The sequence below is a fragment of the Protopterus annectens genome, chromosome 1.part0 (genome assembly GCF_019279795.1).
Source record: "Protopterus annectens isolate FY-2018-M chromosome 1.part0, PAN1.0, whole genome shotgun sequence".
NCBI lineage: Eukaryota > Metazoa > Chordata > Ceratodontiformes > Protopteridae > Protopterus > Protopterus annectens.
This window is the reverse complement of record NC_056725.1, coordinates 1,219,016,692-1,219,042,662: the sequence shown is the minus strand read 5'-3', so window position 1 is coordinate 1,219,042,662 and position 25,971 is coordinate 1,219,016,692. Positions and strand designations below refer to the sequence as shown.

At 40.3% G+C, this 25,971-nt stretch overlaps 1 protein-coding gene across 1 annotated transcript in view; it reads right to left on the bottom strand.

Moving 5' to 3' along the window:
• Positions 1-25,971, bottom strand: part of LOC122800655 (PC3-like endoprotease variant B) — a 3,659,607-nt gene that overhangs the window by 436,254 nt on the left and 3,197,382 nt on the right. The window lies entirely within an intron of this gene.

The window sequence follows — 25,971 nt, the reverse complement described above, 5'->3', positions numbered from 1 at the left end:
CAGTTTAGTGCAATCTTGGAGTTGGTATATTTAAGTGGGAGTGTGGGAGCAAAACCCCCTACATGGGGGGTGTTGGGGGCAAAGCCCCACACTTTGGTGGGCTTAGTTTTGTTTCATTTCAGTGTATTACCATGGTGGCCAAGTGGTTCCTTTCACAAGGAAAGGAATTCCGCAGTCTGTGCATTCGGTGTAATGCCACTTCATAGGAATGAGCTTGGGTAAGTGACATTCGTTTCAAGAAAGTAGACCCATATATACATATACATTTATATAAATATATATATATATTTATATATATATGTGTGTGTGTGTGTGTGTGTGTGTGTGTGTGTGTATGTATATATGTGTGTGTATGTATATATGTGTGTATATATAAATTGGGTTTTTGTAACCACTTACCCCAAAAACTATATTCATCTTAATGACATATTTCTTTTTATCATCTTGCAAATAGTTTTGCTACACTCCTGATTACTGACACTTTATAACATTGTATTGCTGCTTAATGCCTTGTAATAATCCTGTAGCATTGCTGTTTAATGCTAATTTAAAATGTAAATTGTATAATATGTTGGAGCTTTTCTCCCTGGGCCTCCACTGAAAAAAGGCTCTTCAGCTCAGTCGGACAATCCCAGTCAACAAGTGTAAAATAAATAAATAAATGTAAATGTAAATATATATACAGAGAGAGAGAGAGAGAGAGAGATGGGTAATCATTTGAAATGTTGACACTCACTAGAGCAAGTCTTGAACCACAGGGACATAAAGGCCAAAAAACGGACTGACATATATTGACTACAAGAGTACAAGATGGGCATTTCTCTACATTTCCCCATTCCTGATCTTGAAATTAGTATATATAAGTTTGGTGGATGTGGGAGGTGCATGGGTGCTTGCCCCCTACAAAAAAAGAAGTTTAAAGGAGAAGTGTGATCTTTCTTTGATTTCTTGGTTTTTTGTGTTACTTTTTGGCTTGTCGGCCTTCAGTGTAGCGAGTGCAAGCATTTCAATAGGGAGCTAAGAGACAGTTTTATATATATATATATATATATATATATATATATATATATAAACATAGATATTGAGAGATATAGAGCTTATGGCTTACATATTTTACATGCAGTTGCTTGCTGCAGATTTCTTGCAATATGCTGGCTCAAGGTTGACATTTGCTCAGAGCTTTACTGCTTGCTGCTTTGTAGAGCAAGATTTAGTTTCTGAATTGTTACAGAGGTGTGATTAGTCTTGGGTAAGTGAACCACACAGAAGCAGAAAGATGGGTGCAACACTTTTCGTTAGTGATTGCTTATTTTCAAAAGTGTAGGAAACTTGGGGTAGGAACAGTAAAGCACTGAGTGCAGTTGGATTTGCTACATTGAAAAAAATGCCCTTTAGTCACCTTTAATTCCACAGTATGCAGCTTGAGAGCATGCATTGCTAGAATGTGTGTGATTGAGCTGTATATAATTTGTAGCTGTTTTGGCTGAATAAATAAATTGCAAGGATAATGGCTGTATTTCCAGACTTTGACCAATTTTTAGAGTTTAGGTCTGAGTTCTAGTTGATGCATGCAATGCTTTGATGCAGGGCTTCTAGACTTTTATAATCATTTAATATGATAGTGTGTGTGTATGTATATCCATATCCAAACATATGTGCAAGATAAGAGCAATATATATTTTCCTGCAACATCAATAACAAATACCGTTCTTATACTTTGTAGCAACAAAAAATGTATCTTCACCTGGCATGACCCATAGCCAAAATGTGCAGATTTGTTACAGACTTACTATAATTTAATGCAGTTTGCCAGTTCTCACTAACATCAGCTAAGCAGTCATGTCTCCAGTCCTAATACTTTTGTATGTAAATGCTGAGGTATGAAGAAGTGATTCTGTCTGTTGCCACTCTTACTTATATGGCATAAGAGGAATCATACACAAGGCCAAATGTATGTCATTCAGCAACCAGCACATCTGAACTGTACTTATTTCCAGTTTAATGAATTAGTGAATGATGTTTGCAAAAAATGCATTCATGCACTACAATGCACTGCTTCTCTTGATCAAAAAGCAAGGAATTGACATGTATCTTTGCTTGCAACTGACATCTTACCAATGCCCACATGTTCTAAGCCTTAATGTACTCAACCCCAAATGCAGTGTTATATTTTTAGGGATTGTTACCAAGGATGCCCACAGGCAGGTGCAAGGGGGTGCACTTGCACCCCCCTGGAATGGGTGGGCAGGAGATTAATTTTCTTTTAATAACCAAAAAAATAAATTAATTAAGGGCGTTCTTCTTTAAGAATGGTCCCGTAGCTTGCTGGTCCCCATAGGCACCGGAACCATAGAGTGAGGGGGAGGGAGTGCCCCCCCTCTTTTTTTGCAGCTGTAAGACCTAATAGGCGGACACATGCATGCATTGCATGCTAATGTTACATTCAAACACAAAGTGCGCGGAAATGGATTCCACATCAAGCCTGCCGCCAGAGTCAGAGTACGGAGAGATTTTTTCCCAAGGCTCTGTTTATGTGCTGGAAGGTGAGAGGTCCATTTTACTTTTAAAGTATTGAGAGGCCCATTTTACTTTTAAACTGCTGAGAGGTCCATTTTACTTTTAAAGTATTGAGAGGCCCATTTTACTGTTAAACTGCTGAGAGGTCCGTTTTACTTAAACTGCTGAGCGGTCCATTTTACTTTTGACATGATACGACAATTATTTAACATTGTTTCCTCTTAATTGAGGAGTAAAGTAATATAGTCTGACTAAAGAATACTTTAGTATGTCTGTGCATACATGAAGAGATTTGTGCAGTTATCTCAATATTTTTGAGAAAGTTTAAAGCTTTTATTTTGTCAGGCCAATCTGTAGCAGTGCGCACTTGTATGCCTTATTCTCTCTGTACTAGTGAGTTATTCTTAATATTTCCATAGCTGACCACAAACAGAGGATAACAATTTAGTTTGTAAGCTTAAAAACAAGTGTAGCTCTTGGCCTGCGTATGCTGCATTTAGTGGAGAGAATGTTTTTGGTATAGGAAGGGTGTCCTGTGAAAAAGGTAGTAGAAGTTGCCTTTTACTGGCCTTTCTGCTTACTAATAAGATCATACTTCTAAAGTGTACCTCATTATGAGGAATATTACTCATTTGGAGTCTTAACTCCATGTACCTCGCTGTTCTACATTCTATTTGAAAGGGATTGTTGCAGATTCATTGTCAAGAATTAACCAATATCTATAGTAAATGCTGAATCATTCAAAATAACATCTGTGTATAAAGGTACATGTTAATCATTTTGTGACTTTTCTATTTAAGTTGCTGCTAGTACTCTTTTTCTAAGTGTTCCACATTAGAAGTAATGTTTCCACATTTTGGAGATAAAAGGTTGGAGCTATGCTTATTAACTGGCTCTACCAAGTAAGGGGGAAAAAATGTAGTGACAGTGGTTATTGTAATGTGTTTTTGGGAGGGAGCATGTATTGTCTTTTAGTGAAACAGGTGAGACAGTAGGGTTCCCATAATTCAGTGTCCTGTATTTCTCCACTCCAGAGTTTTGACACACCCTCATTTCGTCTCCTTTTGTCTGCTGAGGGTAGCTGTCTCAAACTAATTCCTTACCATTTTCCATAGTCTCCAATGTTTTTCCAAACTGGCTGACATTTTGTTTTCTCTTGTCTCAAAGTATTTTTTGTGTTCATGCTGTGTGCTGCTGTCTGTCTGGGGCAGCACTGGGGTATTGTTTAATGGGTGGTTATAGTGAAAACCAGTGCTTGCTGGTATAGAACTGGCAGAGCTAGACTTTGAAGTACTTGGTATTATGTTGCTGCTGTGCTCTTAATTAGCAAGTTCTTTTTGCTAGTTCATTAAACACTAGTGGTGTCTAGCTGTTTGGTAGCTTGTAAAATCAGTTGTTAATACGTTTCTATGGCATAACACTCTGGTGATGTAAAGCTCCACAGGAACTTCTTTTCTTGACTTTTTTTTTTACAAACTTCATTCACTTTATTTGTGCTGTGTTATTAATTTAAAGATGGATAGTAACTGGTTATAAGTTTTCTTGGGTATATTTGAGACAAGATTATAATCTTACAGAAGTGCACCGGATCTAAATTGCTTTGGGCTCACTACTGACAAGGGTACAAACCAGCACCAATATGATAGGTCCTTAGGAAAGTACAAGGCTAGCTGCCCTTGTGGGCCATTTTTAAACCTCTCAATTTTCCTTTTTGGTGCTTGAATTAACTTATCAGTTTTGGTGTTTGTCCTTCTCAGTCCCATGGTTGAGTAATATATCACTTATAGTGAGTAACTGGTTTCATACCATAGATAATTTGTGGGCACCCATGCACGGATAAAACATTTGAGCTGCATCTGTGTCCATTAGTATAGGAGACAGTCCTGGAGTAAATTGTTTCCCATCTATAGAACTAACAAGGGATTCTAATTTTTATTTGGATGTCATAATATACCACTTCACCTCTTGGCACAAAAAAAGGACAGCCAAAAATGGGATGCAAAGCCCCCCAAATTGGGACAAATTTTAAAAATTGCTGTCATAAACTTAAAATGTTACTAGAATAAAAGTTGTTAGCATGAATTTTCTGAAAGAAATGAAGTCTGAAACTCAAGCGTCTGTCATTTAGTGAATTCAGTTCTCACTAACTTGCCATGAAAGTCCAGAAAATCCCAAATGTTATGAGGACTAGATGTAAAATGAGGCAAAATCTGGACTTTCTGCAAAAATGTGGACAGTTGAGAGGTAAGACTGGAGTTTAGTTTGTGTAATGAGGTTAAGGAAAACCATTTGCAGAGTAACTGTACATGGCATGGTGGAAGGACAGATGTGTAGAGCAATGAACAGGAGATGGTGGAGCTAAGGTGCATGTGTTTAAAAAAATTGCAGTACGGACTAATCAGATTGGCTTTAAATACTATGACTTGGTTTTGCAGTGAAGGGGTATGTGTGACTTTAGAAAATAGGCTATGCAGTTTCTAATGGGTGCAGGTGCTGGTGGGTTGGAGTTGATTCTGAATCCTGGGACAGTGACATTTGATGCTAAACAGTTACATTTCACAATTTCAGCAGTGGTGCACAGTTAGGAGAGTTTGTAGGCAAGATTCATATTTGGTCTGGAGACTTTTCAGAAGCTGATAAGCAGAGCTGTGGTTGTCTAGTCCAGGACACACACTGCACTTTTAAATTGGGCTACTTTCCCTATGATAAGTCTCCAACAACACAGGCTTTCACCAATACATTTTCTCTGTAGATTTCTATTAACAGTGTGAGAGAGATTGGAGCTGAATAGTGGAGCATGTCAGTGCTCCGGAAGTAAGGAGAAAACTGCCATCTCAAAGAGCTAGAGGGAACTAGAAGATCAGTTTATTTAAATGGGTAGCTTAAAAAGACATGAAGAAAGTGTAAGGCCAAAGTCTATGAAAAGATCTAAAATTGTTCTGACTGGAACTGCTTCAGACAAACTCAAGGGTGTACATCTGGGTGAAGCAAATATGTTACTGTAATGGAAGGGACTGAAAAGGCTGTACAAATAAAAAAAAAATCTTGCAATATGGAACTCTGACACTGCTCAGTAATATTCAACTGTTTAATAATGTAAGCAGTTTTTTTTACCTATACTATTTCCTACCAATGTTTCTTTACTATTCATTAAGAAGAGCCTTTTATCTTAAGAAGTTAATGTCTCCAAGTTTCATACAGCCCAATATGCTACATAAAGACTTTGTTTTGTCTTGATTCTTGTGAAATAACTAAAATGCTTTGAACTTCTGATGCTCCATATAGTGCCTTGAAGACCTGAGCTGTGCATGAAAAGGGTCTTTAAGCACGTGCACCCACCTGGTGAACAAATGGATATGTTTGTGATTATGCTTTTCACTACTGAGCCTGGACTGGTCAATACTGATTAGTGCACTGCACTGGTAAACCAATGTAAGTAAAATGCAAAAGGATGTACCATTATGATCTGCTACCACTGTCACTGGACTATCTTAGTTTTGATTTACTCAAGAAGAAAGGAGGAGTGGTTTGGTCATTAAAAACAGACTAAGCAGCTTTATGTAAAAGCATAAATAAGTGCACAGGATCTCTTTTGTTCCAGAACCTTAAGTGCTTTATGCTTGTGCTACACAATTTTGAAGCTGAGATTTGGACAGCATAACCATAGCTTTCAATCACTTACCTACAGAACCAACAGGGGCAGTTGGGGACACTTAACTCACATTATGTCAATGCCTCAAAATAATCTTAACATGCATTTTCAGCAGAAAAGTCTAAATAGAATTGTCAATTGTAATCCATTATATTTTCACGAAGATGGTCAGTTTTTGAAGGGATTGAGCTAAAATTTGAACTAAAAGTGGGACAGCTGAGGTGTTTGATCATATAACTGATGCTGTTTGATCTTGAAAAAATTTAAGTAAACATGTTTGGCCATTTAAGTGCACTCTTGCACTTAAGAACTAAGGAACAGTTAAATATTTTAAGCACATAGGCTTGAAGTGCTGAGAGATATGTGTGTAATGCTCCAGTTACTTATGGCAGGTGGTTAAGGATTACTCAGGCTCAAACCCTGAGCCTTAGGTACAGGAAGGAGCCTGCATTCTCTACTGACACCACCACTTCTGATCCAGGGAGTTTGATCTATTCCTCTTAAAATTTGTGGTGTTCTGGCTACTCAATGAAAATGGAATTCACTAAATAATAATAGCCCTTTAAGTTTGTCTTCCTGTTTTTTTTGGAAACACATGGTAACACAAAACACCATTTTAGTAATGTTCTAAGATTATTTAAGCAATATTTAAAATGTGTCCCTGGTTTTGGGCCTTTGTTCCCCCCAATAAATGCTGGCTTTTTCCAGATGTCTTCATCTGTGAAATTGAGAGATTTAGTTTTGTCTAGTGAATGGTGCAGTAGTAGTGCTATCACCTCACAGCAAGAGGTTTTTGATTTGATTCTTGGCTGGAGTGCCTTTTGTGTGGAGTCTATATGTCCTCCCTGTGTTTGTGTGGGTTTCCTCTGGGTGTACTGTTTTCCTTCCATATTACAAAGACATGCATCTGGAACACTTTTCCTGGGCCTCTGCTGAAAATTGGTTTTGTTCCAAGTTGGACTTTCTTGGTAAACAAATATTAAATAATTGAAACATTTTGCTGAGAGCTTCAGGTGAAGTGAAGTTTAGTGCTGCTTATTCCAAGTCTGCTTGCATTGTTAGTAGCACAACAGATAGTAGCCTTACTTTTGACGCAGAAGGCTGTGGGTTCTATTCCCACAGTATGCATGTGGATCGCTGATACTGTACTGTGTTGTACTTTAAAGGGTGTGGATGCTGCAGTCCTGTGAATGTCCTCCTTTCGACAAATTACCTAGTAACTATGAAGCTATCAGTTTGCCATCCAATCCCTATTGCAATATTACTAGCTTATCATTTTTTAATGTAACATAGTGGGAAGATTGGGGAAAGATGGGGAAGGCTGCCAGCCTAGTCAGATAGAGTTTGGTACATAGTTCTATCATTTGTATAGGTGAATGTAAAATACAGGTTTGTGTTCTTGAATGAAAGAAAACACTGTAAAATGTGAACTTCAAGATTGTTGCAACATTGCCATCTGCTGTAAGGAAAATCAAGCCAAGCATTTCAAATCTTCTTTGAAGTTACAATTATCTAAAAAAGTAGTGGCGTAGCATCTGGCTGAACACATTCTTTCTATTGTCTTAACTTAAGGAATAATTGTTAGAGTATACATGTGAAATGTCTTTTATTGTTGTAGTTTCCTGAGCAGGTGTTAGCTTGCTAAATAATGCAGTTTGCAGCCTGGGAACTCCAGACTAAGTGTCAAAATGATGTAATGTAAATACTGGGAAAACCTAAGTGTCAAAATGAGTAATTTGGAAGGGTCTTAGCTGAGCTGTTTGTTAATGTTTTAAAAACTATTGTTCAGTGAGAGACTGAAAGCATTTGTCTTGGACCATCAACCCCCGTACTGCTTACGATCTTTATGTATGTAAGTAAGATTATAGCACTGTGTTTTCTCTTAAGAATAGCTAAAGATTAGAAAGTTAGATTAAGTGTTTTTTCTTTGACATCAGACCTGTCCTACTGTATTATTTTAAGTTTCTGTGTGATCTTTGAACTATTAGGTATCTCTTGTGGTGTAGTAGTATTGTCTTGTGTTTTAATTATTTATTATTGAATATTTTAAAAACCTTTACCTGTGGCTGGTTTGTGTAGAGATAGGCTGTAGAGTACATTGTATATTTATAGAGGTCATCATAATAGGCCACTCTAATAAGCCTTAGACTGAATAGTCACATTACCAATTGGATAATAATATTGCATAGTAATCATTGGACATCCTTTCAAGGGCCTTTGGGTAGCTGATAATTATTAAGCTGGTGGTGGCAGGAATTACTGCAGTATAGTCTGGGTAAAAGGGCACAGCTAGAGAATCTGTGTCAGCCTTTCTCAGGAGTGTCTGTAAAGTTGTATTAATACTTATCTCAAAGTGTGAATGGTGTGTCAGCTACCTGGGCAGGGACACGAAGCACTGGTGGAACAGAGAGGGTACTGGAGGTTAGCTTGCCAACTAGGCTGAGATCTGGACCCTATAGCTGTGCCAGTGGGGAGTCTTATTGGGGACCTGGAGAGCAAGGGAGCAACAAACCCCAGACTGACTGTGATCTCTGTGTGCATTTAAGGGAAATTGTACTTTATTGTGTGTATTAGTTATCCTTTCCTCTTCTATGAGACAACCTGCCTGGTGTTAGTGGTGAGGATTGAGGCTCCTTGATTGCTGAGCCAGGGCACGGTCATCACACATAGGCAATTTATTCTTTGAGGGCAGCAGGCACTGAATTTGTAGATGGAACACTGAAATATAAAGTTGTTTTCTAGCAACAACCTCTTTATTAGTTTCAGATATCTTTAATGTGGAGTTATTCAGATGACTTTTACTTCTGCAGAGATTGTGTATATTAACTGATACTGGTGGATTTTAATTGCAGATGTTTGAGTGGCCTTTTATGGTTGAAATGTTCTGAATTGGACAGTTTGTCATTATTGGTTTGTATGTTTTGTTTCATTGCTTAGTGGAAAAATGTTCAAAACTATAAATTTAAAACACACTCTAACAAGTGGTGCTGTATTATACAAGGGATATAATTCAATTTATATATTATAATTAATACAATCAGTAAGGTGAATCAAAGAACATTTGCATGGCCCTAAAAAATGTGTGCAAGGGCCTATGGTTTGAAAACAGTCCAAAGGTAAACTTAACCTGCCACTGGCCAGATGCATTTTCTTTGAATGTGAGTTTCAATGTAGTTTCAGTAAATGTGAGTTTCAAAGGTAGATAAGTTTTAATGCTAAGTCTGTTTTCATTGTAAGACGATTGCTTTGTTTAGGTTTAGTAAATGTCTATCAGTGTTTGTGCTATAAAATTTGAAATAAAAGTTGTAAATGAAATCCAAACATCTATAATCATTGTAGACGTAAAGCATAAAACAGTATACACACTGAGAGATTTGAACAGTGTCTATGACAAATGGGGAGAAATATCCAAGTAATGGGACACTGGAATGGCTGCGTGGGTGGGGGGGCTGTGTGGGTGGAGGGGGTGGGGCTGCATGGGTGGGGCACTGGATTTGCACCCCCTCTGCAAAAAATCCTGCTGGCTCCCTTGATTGTTACATAGCAATTTGCTCAGTCTGCCAGTTGGCACAGAGGGATTAGGGTGTGAACTGTAGTTCTTGTGGTAAAAGTGTTTTTAATCAGCCTTATTTGCCTACTGTGTGACCTTAAAGAAGTCACTTAATCAGACCTAATATGTTATCTTAAATAAGTCACTTAACCAGACCTACTATGTGACCTTAAGTAAGTCACTTAACCAGACATTCCTCTTGGGTCACTCCAGAAAAGGGACTTTGTGTCCCACGGGCTTACCTGGTCAACCAGTAGGTATTTATTTTTTATTTACATGACATTGCAGACTTTGCCGTTAGCTATGCCAGTCACTACAATACAGTGCCTGTCTGTTTCACTTAGTGCCCAACGCATGGTCTGCTATGTGTTCAGCACACTCTCAGGCATAGAGCTATATGGATTCAGTAGGGGTGCTACCTGATCATAGGATTATAGGCGATTACTAGGCTAATGGCCCCAGGGCCCTTACAAGCTTAGCCAAGTTCAACCCATGTTTCCAAGGGTGTCTGGTTCAAGCAGACACTAAAATCAGCACCTATTGCCCTTGTCCAAGAGGGACACAGGTGGAACCCCCATGGTGAAGTTCTAGTTATCCATCCAATTGTCCAAATTACCCTTAAATAGGGCCAAAAAGGGCCTTTGTTTAATATGTATAGGAAGCTTGTTCCAAAAGTGAGGCAACTTCTGTGAAACAAATCTGTCTCCCCAGTCTCCCCAGCAAGTTCTGTTGATATCATATACCAGGTTAAGGTCTTTTGATCGAGTGACCTGTATGCCATTTGACTTGCATATGTGCAGCATTTCCATTACAGCTGGGTCAGAGATTGCTCTGTATATAAGGCACAGGTTTCTTCTGGGTAGTCTGTATGACACTAAGTAAAGTAGCAATGATTTCAATCTGTCTGCATAAGTCAGATCTTGAAGACCTTGAATTTTCTTGGTAAGAAACCTTTGTGATCTCTCCAATTGCTGCAGGTGTTTGGAAAGGAAGATACCAAAGGGAACTTTGATGAGGGAAGAGTACAGGGGGGTTATAACCTCATTTTTTCTGGAGGCAATGCCTTTACTTGTGAGATGATCAATATAAAATGCCCTTCTTAGCACTGTGAAGACATGGTGATCGAAGTTAAGGTTGCTGTCAACGTGTGTGCCTAGATCTCTCACCAGTGACTGTGTACTTAGCATATTGATATTGATGTGGTAGCTTACAGGAACATAATCCTTGCCGCAGGGGAATATAATGCATTTTTTTGCATTAAGTTTAAGACCATGACTTTGGCACCAGTCATTAGTCTGCGTAAGACTTTCTTGCTAGGGTTTCAATGATCTCTTCCAGTTTGCAGTCATTAGTAGACTTTGTCAGCCATGGTCCTTTAGTTTTAGCCTGTACATTGGAGAAGTAGATTCTGAATAGTAGGGGTCCCAGAACCAATCCTTGTGGAGCACCGCTGGTTACGGATCTGCTGGAGGAGGTGGGGTCCCTTACTTTGACCATATGAGTTCTATCAGTGAGCCAGTTTGCAACCCACCTGACAATATATGGGTTGATACCCAGCTGGGTGAATTTATCAATGATGCCTGAGTGGGGGATTGTGTCAAAGGCCTTGGCTAAGTCTAGGTATGCTGTATGCACAGATTTTCCCACATCTAGGGCTTTGGTGACTGTCTTGAAGAAGTCCACCAAGTTTAACAGGCATGATTTCCCATTGACAAAGCCAAACTGGGTGGGGTCCAGCATTTGGAGATTTCCTATATCTTTGTTAATAAGGTCCATGTCAATTCATTCCATGGCTTTGCAGGTAAGGCTGGTCAACCTAATGGGTCTGTAGCTCCAGGGTTCCATGGATGCACCCCCTTTGTGCAAAATGATGATGGTAGCTGTTTTCCATTCCTCTGGGATGAAGCCAATGCTTAGGTTGTGATTGAAAAGTGTGCCCAATGGTGATGCTAATTCCTGTTCTAACCCATGTAGAAAACAAGCCAGGATGCCATCTGGTCCCATAGAGGCTGTGTCTTTGGCCTTGGAGAGGGCATTTAAGACCTGCTTCTTGGAGACACTAGGTGGGGACAGGTGTCAGAGATGTTTTGGGGTACATGTGTTGGGGACAGGGGAGTGATATTTTCACTGAACTTGTCAGCCAGCAGGTTTGCTATATTCATAGGTTCTATATATGTAGTACCATTAATTATGGTTTCAGCACAAATCTGGGCCTTACCTTTCAGATTAAGATGTAACTAAAGAATGCCTTGTGGTTATCCTTAGTTAGGGAAGCTAATTTGGATTTGTAGTCAGATTTGGAGGACTTCATTAGGAGTCATATTTGCTTGTTTAAGTTGAGGAAGGAGTGTTTCCAGTTTTGAGACCATTCCTTCCTACGCTTAGACAGCAATTTCTTTCTCCTGTTGTATAGCCTATTAATGTCAGTTGTCCACCAGGCAGGTTTGCTTTTCCTTGAAGATCTTGCTTTTGTTCTATCAGGTAAGGTAGAGCCAATACAATTGTACAGGTGCTTGTATAAAGCATTTGTGTATAACTCAGCATAGGTGTCTGTTCCTTCAGTGGGGGAGGGGCTATAAAGCTATTTATGCCATCATGTAAGAAGTTGTAATTGGCTTTGGAGAAGCTTTTTAGTACAGTTGCTGCTGAGGAGGGTCTTGTGTTATAGTTACTTCTAGTGAGACCGATTTATGGTCATATCTCACCAGGGATGGCCACACACTGCGAGTGGTGCAGCGGTCCCCCACTATGGTGAGCACCAGGTCCCAGATGTCTGAGTTCCTTGTGGGTGTGTCAACCAGCTTGTTCAGGGCATTGTAGTTAATGAGCTCCAGGAACCTTTGGACAAGCGAGTTAGAACACATATAATTTAACCATTCTATGGATGGGTAACTAAAGTCAAACGAAACCAGGGTGTTTGGTTGTATCTTGATTGACTCGAGTAGATCCAAGCAGGTTGAGTGGATGTCCTGATTCATGGAGGGAGTCCTACAGCTGGCAATGACCTGAAGAGGGGTTTTACTTACAGTTAATTGGACCTGAAGTAATTCAAGGGAATAGTGCCGTTTAACCAATCTAGAGGTGTATTTATCTTTAATGAGTATTGATACACCACCTCCTTTAGTTCTCATGCCTTCAGTTTGTGGTCTGAACGTGTAGAAGGAAATGCAACCTGGTATAGCTGGGGTGCTGTCCACAGCCTCAAACCAGGTCTCAGTAACTGCACAAAGGTCAGCATCTTCCAGTGTGAAGACTGCTTCCAGTGAATGCAGTTTCTGATTTAGACTCCTAGCATTTAGTAGCATAACTTTTAGAGGGCATTTTTACATCAAGAATTTTGTTCTTGTGACATTGCCTAAAAAAGGCACTATAGGGATGACAAAAGCCTTAGCCGGTAACTGAAATCCCATGTGATGGGACATTATAAGTGCATGTGTATGACTCGTTATCATTAAGGTTGTGTTTTTATTTGTTGGGTATACAAGGTGTCATCATTAAGTAACATTTATTTTGATTAATCACTTGCACAGGTCCTGTGTTATTTGTGTACAGACCATTAGAGAAAGCACAGAGGGCAGACGCTGCTATGCACTGCAGAGGTAAGCATGCAGTGAGAGAAAGAGTGTCATTTTACTATAAAAACAGACATCCATTCAGACAATTATGGTTGCGATGCTTGATTTTGCAGATTCTCACATCACATGTATATTATTAGATGGTAGCACATTTAATGTGTTGCTGCATTCTTCCTCACTATATATTTATATGTATAACTGCAACAATATTCATGAAAGATTATGTAGTCAACTTTTCACCATTCATATATACTTGAGCTTTTTTTCTTAGACCTCCATTAAAAAATGGACCACAAGCCAACTCGACAGCAAAACAATATACATATATATGTATATGTCCATACATTTATTGATTTATTTATTAATTTGAGTAGATCACTGATTCAACTGAGCCATTTTCAGGTTCAGCCTGGGAATAAATGAATTTTTTAATTCAAGTCTCCTCCCTTCTTCCACCCGAGCATACTTTTTACGAATTCCTTCTCTCCAAACATAATCAATCTATTTCTTACTGAAAGGATGCATATAAATTCGCTTAGGCTATATTATCTAGTCATCTCTGTTCCAAAGAGTATACTTTGAGTGTTTAACATCAACTCTATGAACTGCAACTTGTGAGTACTTTTCTATTGATGATGTACTTTTTTAGCATGTTATAGCTGTCCAAATATTTACTCTAGGTTTGCATAGGTTCACAGTGTATGAAGTTGAATTTTTTACTTAGTTAATATGTTGTTCTTGTGTATTAGGTTCTGTTATAATTTTATTTAATTACAACCATGCTATGTTAATTTGCAGATTTAATTCTCAGGCGTATACTGAAAATGGGATATTATTCCAGTCAATTTTCCTGTTAAACAAATGTCAAATAAAATAAAAAGAAAAGAAATAAAAAAAAAACATTAAATAAACTAATACATAGGTACATAAGTCATTTAGACCATATGAGTACATTAGCTATTTGCATAGATGTAGCCAGTGTTTTTGAAACTGTACGCCAACTTTTACAATGTAGAACCAACACTCCTTTGTGTATCGCCCCTGAAACCAGACAGTGCATATGTATGGATATTACAACATTTCCTTTAATGAAGTAATAATATGACAGGTATAAAATAAATGCATAGTAAAACTGACATTTTTTTTTAAATTTAAAATCCAAAGTATTCTGTTTCACAAAATAAATAAATTATTCTAATACAATATATACTGTGGCATGCATGGCATATGCCTGGCTATGGGCAAATTGTCTTTTGGACTTGCCATCATATTTCCTGGTATAATCAGTTAAACAGGATGCTACTGCCTTCTGTGAATACTCCCTAATCTGATGGTTCAATATAACAGGTATGTCTTGCTGTTTCATAATTAACTATATGTAAACAGCAAGGTTCATAGGTTCATAGGTGTGTATTAAGCTAATGGCCCAGGAGCCTTTGCAAACCTAGCCCATAGGATTACCCTGACATCATGCCATCCGACCTTATTTCCTAGTGCCTCTGTTGAGTAGAGCCACTGGAGTGATCCCCAGGGTAAATTTTCTATTTCCCATCCACTCATCAAGGTTTCTCTTGAAGAGGGCCAGTGAGGTGCTCTGTTTGACATGTATGGGAAGTCTATTCCATAGCAAGGGCAGCCTCTGGGTTATGAACCTGTCCCTCCAGCACGTTCTGTTGACTGTGGTAATGAGGTTGAGGTCACTGCAGCATGTGGTGCAGAGGGATTGGGATTTCTTTAGATGTAGCATTTCTGACAGAGCTAGATCAGACATTGCTTTGTATGTCAAGCAGAGATCGCCTCTAAGTAGGCGATATGAGCAGAGAATAGTTGGAGTTTTTTTAGTCTGTCCATATAGGACAAGTGTTTAAGGCCTAGGATCCTCTTTATGAGGTACTTTGGCGGCCTCTCCAGTTGTTACAGGTGTCTAATGAGGTACACACCAAATGGGGCATTGTACTCGATGATGGGCCTAATGAGGGAAGAGTAGAGGGAGACAATAACCTCTTTCTTCCTGTACGCAAAACCCTTAGTAATGAGATGTGCCACATAGAAGGACTTTCTGACCACAGTGGCAATGTGGTGGTCAAAAGAGAGGCTGCTGTCAACCTGTGTTCCCAGATCTCTTATAACACCTTGTATGTTCAGTGGACTACCATCGTTGTGGTAATTCATGGGAACTGAGTTTTTCCCAAAGCGGATAATGACACATTTTTTTGTATTGAGCTTAAATCCATGGTTCTGACACCAGTCGTTGGTCTCAGTGAGACCTTTCTGTAGGATGTCAACATCACTTGGGGCGTTAATAGCAGCTCCCAATTTGCAATCGTCTGTGAACTTTGTCAGCCAGAGACCTTTTGTGTTGGCCTGGACTTCAGAGAAGTAGATACCAAATAGAAGAGGATCCAGGACCGAACCCTGTGGGACTCCAATTGTGACTGGTTGGCAGCCTGACCTGGAATCCACTACTTTCACACTGTGGGTTCTATCTGTGAGCCAGTTTGCAACCCATCTAGTGATATAGGGGTTGATGCCTAGCTTAGTGAGTTTTCCCATGATTCCTGAATGGGGGAATGGTATCAAACACCTTGGCCAGATCAAGGTAGGCTGTATGAACCACCTTGCCCTCATCCACAGCTCTGGTGACTGACTCAAAGAAGTCAACCAAGTTGAACAGGCATGACCATCCCTTCACAAAACCAAACTGTGTGGGATCCAGAGTTTGGCAATCCCCTATATCCTTGTTTATTAGGTCCACAATGATGCGTTCCATAGTTTTGCATATCAGACTCATCAGGCTAATGGGGCGATAGTTCCCAGGGTCTGTAGTCGCTCCACCTTTGTGGAGAGGGATGACTGCAGCAGTGCGCCATTTGATAGAGACAAAGCCTGAGGTGAGGCTGTGACTGAACAGTGCACACAGGTGAGGTGCCAGTTCACTCTGTAGTTCATGTAGAACACAGCCAGGGATATTGTCAAGTCCCATGGAAGCTGTATTCTTGGCCTTGGACAGTGCTGTTTTAAACTGTTCAGCAGTAATACTGGGTGCCTGGTAATCTACTGGTATTGTGATTGGTCCTTTTGGGGGGGGGGTAAAGTTGGCACTGAATCTGTTGGCCAGTATACTGGCAATATCTGTTGGCTTGGTATAGGAGGTACCATTGTGCAGTAGCTCAGAGCAAATATGGGTATTGCTGTGGAGATTCTTTATATAACTACAGAAGGCCTTTTGATTGTCTTTACTATTTGCTGCAATTCTGTTTTCATAGCTAGCTTTAGAGGATCTGATGAGGGATCTCAACTTTTTGTTGAGGCTGATAAGGGAGTCTTTCCAGTCTTGGGACTACACTTTATTCAGCATCAGTTTCCTCCTTCTGTTTTAGAGTTTGTTTAGGGCAGGGGACCGCCAGACTGGCTTCCTTTTTTTGGAGGAGAGCATCTTGGTTCTATTGGGTATGCCGAGATCCTTGCATTTGTGTACGTGTTTCTACAGTCCGTTGGTGTATGATTCGGCGGTCATGCAAATATTCTCCATTTGCATGCGTACCATGACAGACAATCAGTAAAAATTCAGTGTAATTCCTTATGTGCCATGTCTTTCCCTTACAAAATGTCTATTTCACAATATTACTGAGTATACTTGTGAGCAGACAGTTATTGCCATAACAAAATCTCTTTTTTTCTCGAATGAAATGTTAGGAAATACCTGCTGGAATGTTAGAAATACCTGAAGTATCCAAATGGTAAAAGCCTGTTTTGAGAGCATTTTCTTCCATAATACAGACAAATAAAAAACAGAAATAAGTGCTATGAACATGTTTGAATATATGTATATATATATATATATATATATATATATATATATATATGTGTGTGTGTGTGTGTGTGTGTGTGTGTGTGTGTATATATATATATATATATATATATATATATATATATAAAAACAATCCACACATGACACGGGATCACTACGGAATATTGAAATTCCACAATCCTGAGACTCGAACTCCCGAGGACCAGAATCTCGAGATTGCGGAATCTCGAAAGAAGTGAATGGAGATTGTCGTACAATGCAGAATGGGAACTTTGCCATTTACTCCACTGTAGTGCGATCTTGGAGTTGGTATATTTAAGTTGCAGGGAGTGGGTGGGTGCAGGGGGGCTTACCCCCTGCATACAGGTCAGAATAGTTTGTTGGATGTTTTACTTTTTTTTTTTTTTTAATGTTCGAGATTCAACAATCTTGAGATTCTGTCCCTCAGGATTTTGAGTCTCAGGATTGTGGAATTTCGATATTCTGTAGTGATCCCATGACCACATATACTTTTAGTAGTTTTCTTAATGGTGTCACATGCTTTTTATTTTAGATATTTCAGTGCTGAGAGTTGCAGTGCATAGGTTATAGATGCAACGGTGAGCACAGTCTATGTAGCAGTTACTAATGAGTGTATCTAGAACATCTAAATAATTGGAAACCATCATTTATGTCTGAAAGTCTGTTTGATTATCACACTGACCTCATCTATAAAAACAACTGCCATGTTAATAGTTACTTCTAGTACTGCTTCCTCAAAGGACAGCATGCCAACCATGTTTTAGAGATCATCAAAGTTTTCCTTCTAGTTCCTCATTGTCCTCAACTGACTTCAGCATTACACTTTCTTTGCAGGAAACAGTCCAGCAAACGCCCACACCCACATGAGTTATCAGAACCTCTCTGATACTATCAATAAGTCATTCTTTGTGAGCTAATCTCACTCCACCCACACTCAGGCTCTCATTTCAGCCAATCCAGCAGTTGCTAATGTTCTGCCTTTTTGATTCTCATCTCTCATATCTGAAGACTTCCTCTATTCCCACTGCTGTTACATATGACCCCCCCATCTCATTGCCATTACACTGGGAAGACTTCCTCTATTCCCACTGCTGTTACATATGACCCCCCCATCTCATTGCCATTACACTGGGAAGACTTCCTCTATTCCCACTGCTGTTACATATGACCCCCCCATCTCATTGCCATTACACTGGGAAGACTTCCTCTATTCCCACTGCTGTTACATATGACCCCCCCATCTCATTGCCATTACACTGGGAAGACTTCCTCTATTCCCACTGCTGTTACATATATGACCCCCCCCCATCTCATTGCCATTACACTGGGAAGACTTCCTCTATTCCCACTGCTGTTACATATGAACCCCCCCCCAATCTCATTGCCATTACACTGGGAAGACTTCCTCTATTCCCACTGCTGTTACATATGAACCCCCCCCCAATCTCATTGCCATTACACTGGGAAGACTTCCTCTATTCCCACTGCTGTTACATATATGACCCCCCCCCATCTCATTGCCATTACACTGGGAAGACTTCCTCTATTCCCACTGCTGTTACATATATGACCCCCCCCATCTCATTGCCATTACACTGGGAAGACTTCCTCTATTCCCACTGCTGTTACATATGACCCCCCCATCTCATTGCCATTACACTGGGAAGACTTCCTCTATTCCCACTGCTGTTACATATGACCCCCCCATCACATTGCCATTACACTGGGAAGACTTCCTCTATTCCCACTGCTGTTACATATGACCCCCCCATCTCATTGCCATTACACTGGGAAGACTTCCTCTATTCCCACTGCTGTTACATATGACCCCCATCTCATTGCCATTACACTGGGAAGACTTCCTCTATTCCCACTGCTGTTACATATGACCCCCATCTCATTGCCATTACACTGGGAAGACTTCCTCTATTCCCACTGCTGTTACATATGACCCCCCCATCTCATTGCCATTACACTGGGAAGACTTCCTCTATTCCCACTGCTGTTACATATGACCCCCATCTCATTGCCATTACACTGGGAAGACTTCCTCTATTCCCACTGCTGTTACATATGACCCCCCCCATCTCATTGCCATTACACTGGGAAGACTTCCTCTATTCCCACTGCTGTTACATATGACCCCCCCATCTCATTGCCATTACACTGGGAAGACTTCCTCTATTCCCACTGCTGTTACATATGACCCCCCCCATCTCATTGCCATTACACTGGGAAGACTTCCTCTATTCCCACTGCTGTTACATATGACCCCCATCTCATTGCCATTACACTGGGAAGACTTCCTCTATTCCCACTGCTGTTACATATGACCCCCATCTCATTGCCATTACACTGGGAAGACTTCCTCTATTCCCACTGCTGTTACATATGACCCCCATCTCATTGCCATTACACTGGGAAGACTTCCTCTATGCCCACTGCTGTTACATATGACCCCCATCTCATTCCCATTACACTGGGAAGACTTCCTCTATTCCCACTGCTGTTACATATGGCCCCCATCTCATTGCCATTACACTGGGAAGACTTCCTCTATTCCCACTGCTGTTACATATGACCCCCATCTCATTGCCATTACACTGGGAAGACTTCCTCTATTCCCACTGCTGTTACATATGACCCCCATCTCATTGCCATTACACTGGGAAGACTTCCTCTATTCCCACTGCTGTTACATATGACCCTTCCATCTCATTGCCATTACACTGGGAAGACTTCCTCTATTCCCACTGCTGTTACATATGACCCCCATCTCATTGCCATTACACTGGGAAGACTTCCTCTATTCCCACTGCTGTTACATATGACCCCCATCTCATTGCCATTACACTGGGAAGACTTCCTCTATTCCCACTGCTGTTACATATGACCCCCCCATCTCATTGCCATTACACTGGGAAGACTTCCTCTATTCCCACTGCTGTTACATATGACACCCATCTCATTGCCATTACACTGGGAAGACTTCCTCTATTCCCACTGCTGTTACATATGACCCCCATCTCATTGCCATTACACTGGGAAGACTTCCTCTATTCCCACTGCTGTTACATATGACCCCCCCTTCTCATTGCCATTACACTGGGAAGACTTCCTCTATTCCCACTGCTGTTACATATGACCCCCCCATCTCATTGCCATTACACTGGGAAGACTTCCTCTATTCCCACTGCTGTTACATATGACCCCCCCATCTCATTGCCATTACACTGGGAAGACTTCCTCTATTCCCACTGCTGTTACATATGACCCCCCATCTCATTGCCATTACATTGGGAAGGCTTCCTCTATTCCCACTGCTGTTACATATGACCCCCCCCCATCTCATTGCCATTACACTGGGAAGACTTCCTCTATTCCCACTGCTGTTACATATATGACCCACCCCCCCTCTCATTGCCATTACACTGGGAAGACTTCCTCTATTCCCACTGCTGTTACATATGACCCCCCCATCTCATTGCCATTACACTGGGAAGACTTCCTCTATTCCCACTGCTGTTACATATGACCCCCCCATCTCATTGCCATTACACTGGGAAGACTTCCTCTATTCCCACTGCTATTACATATGACCCCCCCCATCTCATTGCCATTACACTGGGAAGACTTCCTCTATTCCCACTGCTGTTACATATGACCCCCCCATCTCATTGCCATTACACTGGGAAGACTTCCTCTATTCCCACTGCTGTTACATATGACCCCCCCCCATCTCATTGCCATTACACTGGGAAGACTTCCTCTATTCCCACTGCTGTTACATATGACCCCCCCATCTCATTGCCATTACACTGGGAAGACTTCCTCTATTCCCACTGCTGTTACATATGACCCCCCCATCTCATTGCCATTACACTGGGAAGACTTCCTCTATTCCCACTGCTGTTACATATGACCCCCCCATCTCATTGCCATTACACTGGGAAGACTTCCTCTATTCCCACTGCTGTTACATATGGCCCCCCCATCTCATTGCCATTACACTGGGAAGACTTCCTCTATTCCCACTGCTGTTACATATGACCCCCCCCATCTCATTGCCATTACACTGGGAAGACTTCCTCTGTTCCCACTGCTGTTACATATGACCCCCCCATCTCATTGCCATTACACTGGGAAGACTATTTCTTTAGTATGATAGCTTTCCTTGTCACTGATGCCAGCCAGTAGGTATGAAAGTTATCAGCATGACAAGGAATGACAACCTTTAGGTACTACCTCTTGCCTGTCCCCAAACTACTGACATTTTGAACAAGACCCACTCAGACTTCACATCTGCATACTCTCCCAGGTTCCAGGAAAATCTCTTCTAGAGATGGTGATTGACATTATCTCATACAACAGCATCTGCTAGGCATTCCTAGGATTCCCTAAATTTATGTTTGCATATTCTGGCTTTAGCAAATTACCTGGCAGATAAAATAAGTCAGCTTACCACCAAATGTTACCCATATCACAACTTAGCTCTCTTGATATAAGTGCAGAATATACAGCCTCAGATGTGAGGCAGCTTCAAAGTCAATTGTCCTTCTTTGGCAGAAGATATTCTGATAACAAGTCCACTCTTGAGCAGCCTTTGGTTTGAACGTGGTGATTGTTGCTAATAGTCCATAGCTAGAGTCAAAGGCCAGCAGTAATTCACCATTCATGTCCTGACCAGACAAGTCATTCCTTCCAGTCATATGCTTCCAGATAGTTCAGTATGCTGAAGTGTGCTAATACATCTAAAAAGTCCATACAGATAGAAATTGTGGAAAACACATCTAAAAAGTCAACAGCTGGTACACAACTGAGTACCGTGCCTGTAGTCTCTAAAACTGATAAGTACTCGGAATAGCTCTTCAGTGCATATGGAATAAAGTAAACACTCCTACATGACTGTCATTTCATCTGACACTTATCCGTTATCTTGGGAGTGGTGAAACAACATAGTGGCTCTTCTTATCTCTTTGTAGGATGAGCCAGTTCAGACTGTGGCATCACCAAGACATGAAGCACATGCTTAAGAATACCACATTAATGCCTGCCTCTAAGGATTGACTCCTGCATACCTTTTCCATATGAAAGTCTCGTACTCTTTAAATGAGCAATCATATCATTCTTTTTTGATACCTCCCTTTGATTAGTTTGGTGAGGCTAATCTTACTATAAGCACATAGGTTCAGACATCATAGCTTTAAGGATAGCAAGGCATGCAAGATCCCCTACCACAACACCACAGTAAGGCCATAATCCTCCTAAGGGAATACCTCTCAACTATACATGATTTTCAACAATGAACCTGATTTTGGCTCAAAATTTTGCTCAGTGACTCCTAATCCTTTCTAAAACTGAAGAGAAAGGGTGGTGGATTATAATTAATAAATAATGACAGTAGTTCGATTCTCGGCTAGGGTGCCTTCTGTGCGGAGTCTGCATGTCCTCCCTGTGGTCGCGTGGGTTTCCTCCGGGTGTTCCGGTTTCCTCCCACATCTCAAAGACATGCTGTAGGTGGATTGTACACTCTAAATTGGCCCTAGGTGTGAGTGCATGCAAGTGTGTGCCTTCTGTGGAAGGTTGGGCGTTGGGCTGACAACTCGACACCGTAAAACTCCACTGGCAATCATGAGTAGACAGGTGATCCACTGTGGCGACACCTAACCGGGAAAAAGCTGAAAGAAGAAGAAGAATTAGAATTATAAACTTCTTTTACTTCAGAAAAATGCATGTGAATTGAAATTTTCCTACTGTGATCATCCCTGATTGTTTCTGGATTTGTCTCTGAGTCTGTAGGGAAGAGGTCAAAAGCTATGTGTGTGTATAAAAAAAAAAAAAAATATATATATATATATATATATATATATATATATATATATATATATAGATAGATAGATAAATATATAAGGACATGTGCATCTATATTTAAAAACTTAATTGCCCTTGTGTAACACTGATGCTGGTAGATATTCAATACATTCGTACTGTTCTCTGTCATGTTTTTGTAAAACTAGTAGTTTTATGATCGTGATCCATGGCAGAAAATTAAATTATTTTCTACTTTCTTGCTATGCTTCTCACATGTATGTATGCATATTGTAGCTATGTATAGCTGAATACATATATGTATGCATATATAAATAGCTCCACTCCACTATGAATATAAGAATGTCCATGGTGGCTGCTAGCATACCTGTCACAATGGTGACTTTAACATCCCTTCATTCATTGTCATTGTAGCAACTGGGTGATGGTGAGCAGATTTCCTTACATCCCTCATGGACAAAATACAACAGTAACTATCATAAAAGTATTCATCAGGCTGGGAAGACCTGAGTTTGGTTAACTGACTGCTGTTTTTTTTTAATTCATAAGGAGTTAATCAGCTGAAACTTCTGATTACAAAATATCAATTCAGTGAATGTACTAGATGAAACAGGGACAAATGATTTATTTCACAGATAGGTTACTCCCATTTTCTGAGTCTGTGTGGCTTTGCCAGTAGAAAAATTAAATTTCCCGGGGTGTGGTGATGCAGAGGGATTTCCCTTCTACCTGCAAAAATACAGATTTAATTTCTGGTACTTTCCAGGTTTCAATATACTGAAATCCAATAGCTTCGGTTTTAACACATTCTCTAACTTGCTATCAGCGGAAGTTATTTCTCAAAATGTATTTTCTTAGAAAATACAAAATACTGTCTAATCAATGTTATTTGGCATCATATACTTGCACTAGCTGTAGAGAAAGTCTGTGATCATTTCATGCAGCTCTTTGTATCAGTCTTTAGAAGCTCTTTAATCAGGGTAAGTTAGTGGCCTGTTGCTCCACTAATGCATGGTAAATATGTGGCCATCTATGTCTGTTTTAAACAAGGTGGTTGACTTGGTAACTGAAGTCTCTTTAACAGCACATATCTAGTATACTCATATGTTTCAGTTCACTTTATTATGCATTGGGTTTGTTTGTCTTTTTGGCTTTTCCCGGTTAGGGGTCGCCACAGCGGAACTCCGGTCTGCTAATGATTGGCAGTAGATTTTCATGAACGCCAAGGTTCCAGCTCGACGTTCAACCTTCAACGAAGGCGCTCCCATTTACGCATGTCTTTCGAACGCCCACCTAACTGCAGGGAGGACATGCAGACTCCACACAGAAGGCACTCCCCACACTCCAGCCAAGAATCGAACGGGAGAACCTCATGCTGTGAGGCAACAATGCTACCGCTGCACCACGGCGGAAATGTATATTTTTGTTAGCAAACCTGGAATTACACTCCCCTTCACACAAACGTCTAAACTGGGGGGGGGGGGTTACTTCTACAAATTCTTCACTGACATGTAAAATGTTTGTATAGTGCCAGTTTCACTCATGCCCAGATTAAGGCAAACTTATTTTGTTCACAAAACAGGTCCATGTTCAACAGAGGTGATTCTTTGTAAAACAAAGCACTGAAAATTTCTGTTCCATTAAAAAAGCATATATTTTAATTTCAGTATTTCAAAAGAAAGACTACCTCAGATGATGCATGCAAAATGCAGCTACTATGTGTTTTCTCATTAATAACAATCTCTTGAGGAACATTGTGATAAGCTACATGAGACAGTGAATGAGAATATATAAATTCACTTATGCACTTGATGACTGATGAGGTCGAGAAAAGTAAAGCAATCAATAAATAAATGTTACAGTCTTCAATTCACTTATATATATAGTATACGCATACGATTTTTATTTGTGATAGTGGATCGAGTTGACACTAACTACATACACAAAGTTCCAGGCATTCCAGCACTAAAGGTAACAAATCACTGTTTTAGAGGAAACAATACCACCGCCACCTGACTCGGGCAGAAAGTAGTTATATTTGCTGATACATTAACTGCTTTATTTTTGTTGCATTGTTTATTTTATACTAAGCACACAGGGAGGATTACATCCTACCTTTGGTGGAGAGTTGTGTACCTGTGTGCTGATAAGGGTGGTGTACAGCAGCATCTGATCAAATGAAGTTGCTTTGGCATGGAAAGGCAAGCAAACAGATGCAGTAATATGACTTTTCTTGTGTGTGTGTGTGTGTGTGTGTGTGTGTGTGTGTGTGTGTGTGTGTGTGTGTGTGTGTGTGTGTATGTGTGTGTGCTGAAAATAGTACATTCATTGCCTAGAGCTTATTTGCACAAAATGTTACAAGCTAGATTATGTACAACATTGCAAAGGCAGAAATCTGTCCTCCCCACAAAATAAATAACTGTAAAGGGTTAAAATAAATCAGTGCCTAGAAGACTGGAATTTTGTGTGTGTATTTGTTCCCTGCTCCACAGGGCACAGCAGATGTTGTGTCTAGTACTAAGGAGTGCCCGGGAGGTGCAAACTGTCAATCATGACTCAGGGGCTTCACTATGGATATGAAGCAAGACCAAAACAATCTGTCTCAGTGGGGGTGGGGGGTGGTATCAATAACGGCTGGCAGAGGTGTTGTGAGCATTGATGAAATCACACTACCCTGCTGACCAGCTGCTTAGCACGTTAACAAGCTCGCTTTGGCTGACATTTAAATAGCACCTTTCCAATGAAACAAGGGGGACGTGGGGGAGGATAAGAGCTGGATCATTCTTTGTAACCTTCTTTGTAACCTTTTCTAGAATGTGTCCTCCTTTGCAGTAATGCATTCAAACTTGTTTTTCTTCAGTGGAGTGCTGGACAGAAACCAAAATATAGGTCAGAAAGCAGCTACTATATGTGTTTTCTCATTAATGACAATCAGGCATTTTTAGTTAAGAAATAAATATTTCAATTATGTGATTCATCTCTCTCTGTCATGTGCATTGAGAAGATGTCTATGAGC